Source organism: Nanorana parkeri, unplaced genomic scaffold, assembly GCF_000935625.1.
Source record: "Nanorana parkeri isolate BGI_ZX_2015 unplaced genomic scaffold, ASM93562v1 scaffold166, whole genome shotgun sequence".
NCBI classification, from domain to species: Eukaryota; Metazoa; Chordata; class Amphibia; order Anura; family Dicroglossidae; genus Nanorana; species Nanorana parkeri.
Window position 1 is genome coordinate 1,966,515 of NW_017306434.1, and position 11,717 is coordinate 1,978,231.

General features: G+C 46.2%; 1 long non-coding RNA gene across 1 annotated transcript in view; it reads right to left on the reverse strand.

Moving 5' to 3' along the window:
- Nucleotides 1-8,611, reverse strand: part of LOC108785547 — a 47,541-nt gene extending 38,930 nt beyond the window's left edge. The window contains exon 1 of the long non-coding RNA XR_001941140.1: nt 8,549-8,611. This is a non-coding gene — a long non-coding RNA (uncharacterized LOC108785547). The remainder of the gene's footprint in view (nt 1-8,548) is intronic.
- Nucleotides 8,612-11,717: the final 3,106 nt, after the last annotated feature.

Sequence of the window (11,717 nt, forward strand, 5' to 3'; positions counted from 1 at the left end):
CTGAGTGCAACCCACCTGTTCCGATACGCACCTTCATCCTTGATCCAGTGATCTTCACTGTACAGCTCCACCAAGGTGCTCCAGAGTCTTGCATACCAAAAAACATCCTCTCCGAGTCCAAAATTCTGCAGCCCAGTTTATTCCTATGGGAAGAGCCATATTCTATAGGACCACTGAGGGTCACCATGAGTATGTCTCTTCATAGGAGCAAATGGGGCTGTGCCGCTCCAAAGCCTAGGTCCACTCTGGGTCCTCACTTTCCTAGCCCACTTTATTCCTATGGGAAGAGCCATATTCTGTAGGACCATTCGAGGTCACCATGAGTATGTCTCTTCATAGGAGCAAATGGGGCTGTGCCGCTCCAAAGCCTAGGTCCACTCTGGGTCCTCACTTTCCCAGCCCACTTTATTCCTATGGGAAGAGCCATATTCTGTAGGACCACTGGAGGCCACCATAAGTATGTCTCTTCATAGGAGCAAATGGGGCTGTGCCGCTCCAAAGCCTACGTCCACTCTGGATCCTCACTTTCCCAGCCCACTTTATTCCTATGGGAAGAGCCATATTCTGTAGGACCACTCGAGGCCACCATGAGTATGTCTCTTCATAGGAGCAAATGGGGCTGTGCCGCTCAAAAGCCTAGGTCCACTCTGGGTCCTCACTTTCCCAGCCCACTTTATTCCTATGGGAAGAGCCATATTCTGTAGGACCACTGGAGGCCACCATAAGTATGTCTCTTCATAGGAGCAAATGGGGCTGTGCCGCTCCAAAGCCTACGTCCACTCTGGATCCTCACTTTCCCAGCCCACTTTATTCCTATGGGAAGAGCCATATTCTGTAGGACCACTCGAGGCCACCATGAGTATGTCTCTTCATAGGAGCAAATGGGGCTGTGCCGCTCAAAAGCCTAGGTCCACTCTGGGTCCTCACTTTCCCAGCCCACTTTATTCCTGTGGGAAGAGCCATATTCTGTAGGACCACTCGAGGCCGCTATGAATATGGCTCTTCATAGGAGCTAATGGGGCCCGCCACTCATACGCAGGCTGAAGACCTGGAAGTGCACTTTTTCTTTAAGCAAACCCTTCGTGCCTCCTTAAAGGTCCAAAGCACAGTTAGTAGTGCTTACCTGCCTCTTTCTAGCTTTGTTTCCCTCATCTTACTCTTGGTTCCCCTGCAGGTCTGATACCGTACTGCCATTTAAAAAAAAAACATCATCGGAGACCAGCTTCTTATTCCTTCTTGGCCTACCAATGTTTTTGCCTCAAAACATGTGCGAGATGAGGCACGGACATCATGTGCCTGATTTTGGGTTGTAGGACATTAAACTCATCTGTTGAAAAAATGTAAAAGCCTGATTTTCCCACCAAAGGCGCTGGTGACGTAGCCTCCCCAGAGTGCACTTGTAAGACCCAGGCTACATCACCAGCGCCTCACTATACCAGGAAGTGGAAATCAATGGAAGTGGAAAACAAATTAATTATTATTTTGATTATTATTATTTATTTTTGTTTATATTACTTAACATTGTTTTTTGACTTAGGGATCTCTGTAGATGGGCACCCATATCTAGGCTTTTTAGCTTTGGGGGGGTCCACTTTAAAGAAGAACTTTGGGATTTTATAAAACTTACTCTTGCAGTGGGGCTACAGTAAGGATTAGGTGCTTGGTTTGGTCTAGGGGATCCAATAAAGAAGACCGGATGCTCAGTTCTGCTGCAGTCACCTCCCTACAGTTCTGTTCCGCCTCTGAAATATCCCTCGGCTTCCTCATGTCTAATGCAAGTTTATGGGCCTACATTAATAATGATGACATCAGCAGTCCCTTGACCACCGGAGCCCGGGGGAGAAGAGGCTAGGGGACTGGTCCAGCAGCCACCAGGTGGGTCCAATAGAGGAGAAGGTCCACTTTAAAGAAGGATTTTATAAAACTTTCTCTGGCAGTGGGGCTACAGTAAGGATTAGGTGCTTGGTTTGGTCCAGGGGCACCAACATAGACCGGATGTTCAGTTCTGCAGCAGTCACCTCCCTACCGCCTCTGGAATGTCCCTCGGCTTCCTCACGTCGATGGACCTGCATTATACATGATGACCTCAGCAGTCCTTAGACCACCGGAGCCCGGGGGAGAAAAGGCTGGGGGAAATGGACCAGCAGCCACCAGGTGGGACTAGTCCAGTGGGGGGGGGGTCCACTTTAAAGAAGAACTCTGGGATTTTATAAAACTTACTCTTGCAGTGGGGCTACAGTAAGGATTAGTTGCTTGGTTTGGTCTAGGGGCACCAACAAAGAAGAAGAAGACCGGATGCTTGGTTTGGTCTAGGGGCACCAAAAAAGAAGACCGGATGCTCAGTTCTGCGGCAGTCACCTCCCTACAATTACGCTCCGCCTCTGGAATGTCCTTCGGCTTCCTCACGTCTAATGCAAGACCTTAAGCGTGATGACCTCAGCAGTCCTTAGACCACCAGGGCCCGGAGGAGAAGAGGCTGGGGGAACTGGTCCAGCAGCCAGGTGGGACCAAGGCTCAGGTGAGTATATATGGTTTATTCGAACCCCCCAGACCAAAACTGAACACTTAACCCTTGCAATGCAGGGGTGGCCCCACTGCAAGGGTAAGTTTTGTAATTCCTCTTTAACATCTCAACCATCTGAGACTCTCAGAAGACTTTACCTTTGCCTTCAATAGCAAAACCAAAGCCAATCACATTCCCTGACCACTAGAGGGAGCCTTTAGTCATCTGTATATGAAATACTTTAGTCAAAATATGGAAAAGCAAGCAGTAACAAAGCTGAAAGTCACCTCATTAATCATTATTTGGGCACAGAAGATGCTTTGAAAGCCTTTATAAATGTATCAAATATATAAAGACTACCAAACATGGAGTTGACCTTTCTGCTGGCCTACCTTACCATGTGACATCTAACAGGAATCTGTGTAGAATCATGAACTCGAGCTTGGAACCATCAACTTGAGAGTCCACATTTTTCTTTTTGTTGATCCGACAACATGAAGACAAACTGTTTTTTGCGGGGCAATAAATCCCCCTTCATCTGGGCTCAAAGAAAATGGCTGGGATTCTTACTGGACTCCCGTCTACAAGCTCCTAGGGAGCTCCAAGCGAAAGAGAGCCGTCACAGTAGAGGGTTTATGAGGATACTGGGGTGTACTGGAAATGAACTTTAGCCTTTAATATTTTTTATTTATTTTTATGAAAATTATATATATTTTCTCAATTAAAAATAAAGATCAAGATATAAAAAAATATTCCATCAGAAGTAAATGAAAAGAAGTACCTTTAGTCAGCGGTCTCACAAAGGTTGGGGATTTCCAATGTTTGCAGTGATCGCAGAGACCCCTCCCACCAGGCCCGACTCCCTGCCATAGCTAACGCCAAAGTTTTGCCCGTACGGTGACAATGAGAACGTCCTAAATTCCGATGACAGAATGAGGCGTAAAGATGTTGTTTTGGTTTACCGTCCTTTATCATAATCAACGGGAATCTTTCTCTATGTTTTCTTCGTTGCACGTCTCGTTTATTCTCCCCCCCCCCGCCTTCCCCGCATGCCACCGGCTGGTGTGTCAGACTGCCAGGGGAACCAGCTCCCTGGCAACGCTGTGCCCTGGCACCTCTCCCAACGCTCTCTGACTCAAGCTGTGTTTAACACCTTCAAGTCTGAGCTCGCTCTTGCGCCGTTACCAGAGCAGCTGCGAGGGCGTCTGCCAGAGGCGGCTCCACCCTTGGAAATGTGCGATTGTAGAAAGAGAAGTGAACTCGTCTGGAAGAATGTTTCCATGCTTTGTCACATATCCGTGTGACCACCAAATCCAACTCAGGGAACCGAGCAACAGACGAGGAAAGCATGGGCCACTCTGTCCTTCTATCCTATCTGTCTGTCCTATCTGTCTGTCCTTCTATCCTATCTGTCTGTCTGTCCAGTCTGTCCTATCTGTCTGTCCGTCCAGTCTGTCCTTCTATCCTATCTGTCTGTCTGTTTAGTCTGTCCTTCTATCCTATCTGTCTGTCCGTCCAGTCTGTCCTTCTATCCTATCTGTCTGTCTGTTTAGTCTGTCCTTCTATCCTATCTGTCTGTCCGTCCAGTCTGTCCTATCTGTCTGTCCTTCTATCCTATCTGTCTGTCCAATCTATCCTATCTGTCTGACTGTCCAATCTATCCTGTCTTTCGCTCCAATCTTTCCTATATGTCTGTCCGTGAAATCTATCCTGTCTGTCTGTCCCTCCAATCTATCCTATCTGTCTGTCCGTCTATCCTATCTGTCTGTCCATCTATCCTATCTGTCTGTCCGTCCAGTCTGTCCTATCTGTCTGTCCTTCTATCCTATCTGTCTGTCCAATCTATCCTATCTGTCTGACTGTCCAATCTATCCTGTCTTTCGCTCCAATCTTTCCTATATGTCTGTCCGTGAAATCTATCCTATCTGTCTGTCCCTCCAATCTGTCCTATCTGTCTGTCCGTCCATCTATCCTATCTGTCTGTCCATCTATCCTATCTGTCTGCCCCTCCAATCTTTCCTATCTGTCTATCTGTCCAATCTATCCTATCTGTCTGTCCGTCCAATCTATCCTGTCTGTCTGTCTGACTATCCCTCCTATCCTATCTGTCTGTCCAATCTATCCTACCTGTCTGTCCATCCAATCTATCCTATCTGTCTGATCTCTCTTATCTCTCTGTCTGTGTAATCTATCCTATCTCTCTGATCTTTCCTATCTGTCTGTCCAATCTATTCTATCTGTCTGTCTGTCCAATCCATCCTGTCTGTCTGTCCGATCTATCCTATGTGTCAGTGCAGCTAATCTACCTGTCTGCCTGTCTGTGTGATCCATGCTATCTATATCTCCGTCTGTCCCATCGATCTATTTGTCTGTGTGACCTACCCTATCTGCCTGCCTGTCTAAACTATTCCTATCTACCTGTCTGTCTGTCCAATCTAAACTTTCTATCTATCTATCTATCTATCTATCTATCTATCTATCTATCTATCTATCTATCTATCTATCTATCTATCTATCATGTAAAAAGGTATCTTTTGAGGGTTTCAGTGGCATAAAACCCCAGCAATGGAGTTGTGACCCCTAACTCCCATGTCAGGTGGACGCAGTTCTGGAGATCTCACCACCGATGTCCCTGAGATCTATAGAAAGCTCCAACGTTATAGCTATAGTACACATAAACAAGCCACTGTATGGTTTAACCTCTCCTTTACAATGTGCAATCGGCTATGATTATCTAAAAGGGCAGACAATGATACAATTTCTTGTAGTCATGGCAAAAGTAATCATTTTATAGAAAGGATTTCCCAGAATCCTCCCACCCTCTACTCCAGCGTCGTGGAATGTTCTCACTGCTTCTCCCTGATGTCAACTTGAGGTGAAATCTGAGGAAGCCTGGAATTCAGTCTAATGAGAGCGCCAAACCAACGCCCAAGAGTCCAAACTTTTTAATGATGTCATTGGTATACAGTAGAGAAACATCCAACGCGCTTCAGGGGCCACCCAGTCTTCCCTACTTCATCAGGGCTCAGGAATGTTGACTGTGCTTCCATAGACCCAAATAGGCAGCTACCAGGTGGTACTGAGGTTTTCTGCTCGGAATGTTAGGTTTAGATTGGCCCATATACTGTTTATATCTAATGAATATTATATGATATCTCAGATATAGAAGGGTTATTATATGGCGGTCAGTTGTATTCTGGTGATAATATTTTGACTGAGCTGTGGAATGTTTAATACTTCGGAATAGTAGTCTCCAAACTGAGGCACATGGTCCTTGGCTTGCCTATATCTGGTCCTTGGGGCAGTATTTTTCCCACTGACACAATGGGCACCTATTTCTTTCAGGGAGACAATGATGGGGAACCATTCCCCTCACTGACACTAATTATAGGGCACTATTCCCCCCACTGACACCAATGATGGGGCACTATTCCCCCCACTGACACCAATGATGGGGCACTATTCCCCCCACTGACACCAATGATGGGGCACTATTCCCCCCACTGACACCAACGATGGGGCTTATTTTATCCCACTGACACCAATGATGGGGCATATTTAGATGGGGCACTAATCCTCCCACTGACACTAATGATGGGGCACTACTCCTCCCACTGACATCAACGATGGGGCACTAATCCTCCCACTGACACTAATGATGGGGCACTATTCCCCTCACTGACACCAATGATGGGGCACTACTCCTCCCACTGGCACATACAATAGGGCACTAATCCTCCCACTGGCACATACGATAGGGCACTATTCCTCCCACTGGCACATACGATAGGGCACTATTCCTCCCACAGACACCAACAATGGGGCACTATTCCTCCCACTCACACCAACAATGGGACACTATTCCCCCCACTCACACCAACAATGGGACACTATTCCTCCCACAGACACCAACAATGGGGCACTATTCCACCCACTCACACCAACAATGGGGCACTATTCCTACCAATAACACCAACGATGGGGCACTATTCCTACCAATAACACCAACGATGGGGCACTATTCCTACCACTCACACCAACAATGGGGCACTATTCCTCCCACAGACACCAACAATGGGGCCCTATTCCTCCCACTCACACCAACAATGGGGCGCTATTCCCCCCACTCACACCAACAATGGGGCGCTATTCCACCCACTCACACCAACAATGGGGCACTATTCCTCCCACTCACACCAACAATGGGGCACTATTCCTACCAATAACACCAACGATGGGGCACTATTCCTACCAATAACACCAACGATGGGGCACTATTCCTACCACTCACACCAACAATGGTGCACTATTCCTCCCACAGACACCAACAATGTGGCACTATTCCTTCCGCTCACACCAACAATGTGGCACTATTCCTACCAATAACACCAACGATGGGGCACTATTCCTACCAATAACACCAATGATGGGGCACTATTCCTACCAATAACCAACGATGGGGCATTATTCCTACCAATAACACCAACAATGGGGCACTATTCCTAGCAATAACACCAACAATGGGGCACTATTCCTACCAATAACACCAACAATGGGGCACTATTCCTCCCACTCACACCAACAATGGGGCATCATTCCTCCTCTCAAAGACCACACAAGCTAGGTATTTGTTTTTACTCCTACTGACCACCAAACCTGAGGCATCTTCTACCCCCACAGGTCACACAAAGGTCTGGCCCTTTTAAAGTCTGAAGTGCATTGAACCAACCCTTTGTTTACAAACGTTGGCCACCCCTGCTCTAGAATATTGGGCTATAGTTCCATGAAAAGGCAAAGATTAAATAGAGTCTGGGTGCCCAAATAGTGGCCTCGTGGCCACATGCTGCCCTTTGGCATTTGTTGCCCATTTGACTGAGCTTACGCTTTCACCTTTTTTTTCTCTAATGGGTCCCAGAGATCCCACGGCCGACACTGGAGAGAGTTTATTACAGAATGAACTGAGGATTCAGGGCGTATCCCAACCCTGCAGAGCTTGCAATCTGTTACTGACTTTAGAGACCTCGTTGTATTTGATTCAGAAAGACAAAGTCAATTCTATTTACTGGATTACCGCTTACATTGAACCCGCATGATGGTAATATAATATTTGCAGAGGGAGCAAAGAAACACAAGCCAGCGCCTTTTAAAATACAAACATTAAACCAATTTATTTAATGGGGGTGATAGGAGAAGTTGTGCGCCATAACCCACACCGCCCAATCGGAATTGAGCTTTAAAGTGAACCTGTTACATGTGGAACAACATGAGTTACATCATTTCTTTTCTAACTGGCAACAGAAACCAGACAACAGTGATTCGTTCAATCTGAACTCTGGCCTTCCCGTCAGTCTTGCACAGTTGTACCAGGTCCTCTCCTGGACTGGAATGGCTTCCTCTGATTTCACTGCACACCGCAAGCTTCTCACAATGTGCATTAGAAGCTGCAGCAAGTCAGATAGTGCCTGCCTCATTTCCTGGCTGGAGGACAACCAGCATCATCTACTTCTTTACTGCTCAGCCTGACTGTCCCTGGTCCACGTCTTTAAATGATCAAATTTAAGTTCTTTCAATCATGGAGGCTCAGTGTCACACTCTCCATAGAGTCACCAACCTGGAACAAGCATGCAGCTGAAAGGTCTATGCTCTTCTCTTGTCGTAGATTGGACAGTTCCAGGTCACTGTCTTGCTAAGTAATTAGGCTAGGATCATGAGAATGACCCTAAGGCCTAAATTTCAGTAATGGCAGCTTCCTTATTTCCATACTGAGATCCCCTTTAACTGCCTCCGGGCCGGCCGTAGTAAAAAAACGGCCGGCCAGGAGCTCTCTAGATCTGAGCGGGTGTCTTTAGACATCTGCTCAGACAAAGGTACGAAGCACTAAGCAAAGTCCCCTTCTGTCCCAAAATCTTGACCTGCCTTGGACAACTTCTTAGTCCTCCTCGGTCAAAAAGTGAACTTCTTAAAGTGGAAAGTCAAGTTACTTCTGCCCTCTGGTGGTGGGATTGCTAACTGCAACTTAAAAGCAATAGCGCTGTTTTCACTTACCTGTATCGTCAGGACTTTGCTTCTGAACGGCAGTTGCGCGGTCACGCGACTGATATCTTCAACAGGCTGAAAATAAAACAAAAACCTGTTACTATATTATGATAACAGCAAAGCTTAGAAACATATAGAGGGGAATTTATCAATCCTGGAGCAAACAGAATCTGGAGCAGTTGCCCATGGCAACCTATCAGCATCAACCTTTCATTTTCAAATCTTAACTAAACAAACTGAAGAGAGAAGCTGATTGGTTGCCATAGGCAACTGCTCCAGATTCTTCTGCTCCAGTTTTGATAAAATTCCCCCCATAGTGTTATGGCCAAATAAAAAAAAAACAACTGAGAGATTATTGTTGCTTCAACCCCCAAAATTGGTGATATTTAAATGTGCAAATGGTGTTCTGCTTTAGGGCTGGTGCAGACCTGAGCGATCCGGGATTGCGCAGTCGTGCACAATTGCAGACAGCGATTGCTGCGCGGCCCCATTGATTTCAATGGTGTACATCCGGGCAGCAGATTTTTGAAGAATATCACCAGCACACCAATTTATTTTCAGCAGATAAGCCATAATTTATACGTGTGCAAGCGCAGTGTCCCCCTCATCATGCTCAGAGATGACTGACATCTGTACATGTACCTTTTTTTTTGCGATACAAGATGCACAGCTGTTTTAGTGTTCAGTTGCACGGGCGGAATCGTGACAGGAAACCGCACGATCTGCCTGGTGCAACTGAGGTACCATTAGAAAATAATGGCACCCACAGCGAGATCGCCGGTGATTGGCCACTCCGTGACTGCGCGGCAATCCAAGCGGTATTGTGCACGATTCCTACACGGTCACGGAACGCCCAGGGGTGAACCTGGCCTAAGTTTAAACTTGTCTCAGACCCTACGTATAGCAACAAAGGATGGGTATTGGGTCTGGAGCAGGGGTGGGCAACTCTGGCCCTCCACCTGTGCTTTAACTACAAATCCCAACACGTCTCTGCCTCTGGAAGTCATGCCTGGGGCTGTCAGAGTCTTGCAATGCCTATACATATAACATATAACAACATATAAGCAGATACAGTCTCAGATTTAAGGTTCCCGAGGCTATAATTGCATTGCCATTAGTGCTCCCTCTGGTGGCTCAGGTCAAGAACTGCGCCTGCTGCTTCCCTAGTAAAACGCACCATTTATGTGCCACCTGGGCCGTTCCTCTGCTGGTTTCCATGGCAACAAGCATCAGCCTGAAACATGCTGTTTGATTGCACAAACATTGGACGCGGAATGTCAGCTTAGGCGTCACTTATCACCCTGACATGCAGCCTCAAAGGTTCTTCTTTTTTTTTTCAACCAAACAGCGCACTGATTAACTGGAATTAGGAAATATATTTCTGAGCATAATCCGTATCACCGTCCTTCACCTGGAACCCAATCGTTCCCTATTACAGAGCACATTAGTATGACTGACTCTCTCCCTGCAGCTACGTCGCCATGCCGCTGCCAATGTGTAAAATAAATACAATTATAATAATTGAAGCCTAAAGACGTTCGTCACAATTTACATTTTAATAAACGAAATTTGCTGCAGTCGTTATTATCGTCCAGAAATGTAATAGAAATGATTCAATTCCCGCTAAACGTGAAAGATGAAAGCGCGCTAAAAACTGACGCATCCATCGAGGTGATAAACTAAGGCTTGGTTAAAAAATACGCTTTGGCCACCCCACAATCCTGAAAAAAAAAAAAGTGACCTGCACTAAAAAAAAAAATCACCCGGACTTCCTATTTGCCAATTAACGCTTCAAAATTGCACACCTGTATTTATTCAAAAACCTCGAATGTGCGAAGATTATGATTGTGAGATTTTGTGTTTCTCTGTTTGTTCTCACGGCTTGTATGTTGCACATGCGTTTATTCTTCGGAGTATGGAGCACAATCTTATTCATTATTCATTCATTTATTTATTTTTAACTTCTTTTATTAAAGATCCTTTTACAGCCACGAGGGTACAGAACAGTCCCTAGGTGACATTATGCTAATTCAGTTATATGAGATCTATTTGCGGTGTTTGTGTTTTCCATTTAAACAAAAGTGTTGTCAGTGTCCTGTGACCCTTGCCTATTGTGCCTGCCAACATTCCGGGTGGGTGTACCCAAATGATACCCACTTTACAAGTTGGAATTGCCCAGACCCCCACCTCTAAATATGCAGGGACAGGCCATCATGTCTACTTTGCAGGTTGGTTCCAACCCAGCCACTAACTATGCAGGAATCACCTATCACGGGCACTTTACAGGTTGCTCCCAACCCTACCTCTAAATATGCAAGACACACCATCATGATCACTTTACGGGTTGGTCCACACCCCATCTCTAAATATGCAGGAGTCACCTATCATGTGCACATTACAGATTGGTCCTGACCCTATCTCTAAATATGTTGGGTTCGCCTATCACCAGCATTTTCAAGTTGATCCCAACCCCACCTCTAAATATGCTGGGAACACCATCACAACCACTTTACAGGTTAGTCCTGAACCCACCTCTAAATATGCAGGGATCGCCTATCACCACCATTTTGCAGGTTGGTCCTGACCCCACCTCTAAATATGCAGAACTGCCTATCATGGGCACATTACAGGTTGGTCCTGACCCCACCTCTAAATTTGCATGGTCGCCTATCATGGGCACTTTACAGGTTGGTCCTGACCCCACCTCTAAATATCCAGTGATTGAATATCAGTGGCACATTACAGGTTGGTCCTGACCACACCTCTAAATATCCAGTGATTGAATATCAGTGGCACATTACAGGTTGGTCCTGACCACACCTCTAAATATTCAGGGATTGGCTGTCATGGGCACTTTACAGGTTGGTCCTGACCCCACCTCTAAATATGCAGGGTCGCCTATCATGACCACTTCACAGGTTGGTCCTGACCCCACTTCGAAATATGAAGGGATCACCTATCACGACAACTTTAAGGGTTGGTCCCAACCCTACCTCTAAATATGAATGGATCGCCTATCATGGGCACTTTGACCCCAACTCTAAATCTGCAGGGATCGCCTATCATAACCACTTTACAGGTTGGTCCCAACCAACCTGCGGTGAAGGCCCACTTGCGACCCCCAAACCCTGCAATTTATGACTTTTTAAGTTACTGCTCATGTTTAGTAACCCACTCG